This window comes from Trachymyrmex septentrionalis, unplaced genomic scaffold (genome assembly GCF_001594115.1).
Source record: "Trachymyrmex septentrionalis isolate Tsep2-gDNA-1 unplaced genomic scaffold, Tsep1.0 scaffold8, whole genome shotgun sequence".
Lineage (NCBI taxonomy): Eukaryota > Metazoa > Arthropoda > Insecta > Hymenoptera > Formicidae > Trachymyrmex > Trachymyrmex septentrionalis.
In genome coordinates this window covers 1,288,397-1,288,767 of record NW_017305987.1, presented here as the reverse complement: position 1 = coordinate 1,288,767, position 371 = coordinate 1,288,397, and the positions used below count along the sequence as shown (strand labels likewise).

General features: G+C 27.5%; 1 protein-coding gene across 11 annotated transcripts in view; it reads right to left on the bottom strand.

The window, feature by feature from the left end:
• LOC108754489 (sex determination protein fruitless) overlaps positions 1–371 on the bottom strand; it is a 67,888-nt gene that overhangs the window by 55,228 nt on the left and 12,289 nt on the right. The window lies entirely within an intron of this gene.

Below are 371 nucleotides of genomic sequence, written 5' to 3'. Positions count from 1 at the left end.
CATCTTTCTCTGAATGCTGTACCTCGATATTATTACTAATTGTAAGATTTGAGGTTAAGAACTTTTTTTAAATAAATACTCATCGGTAGGTTATTTCTTTTGCTTAAAAATGTAATAGATAGATTTATTATAATAAACTGACTAGGTTTTTGTTGTATGAAAACGTTTACTATTATGTACTTGTAATCGAATTGTATTTGACGTTTTGAAATAGACAAGATTACATCTTTTTCTGAATGTGTGAGTCTTACGTCAAAATATATAAATAAAAGTATATAGGAAATACATTATGATTAGAAACTCTATAACAGAGTCTGGCCACGAGCAATTTTGTAAAAACAAGAGTGAAAAAGAAGAGTATATGTACTGCG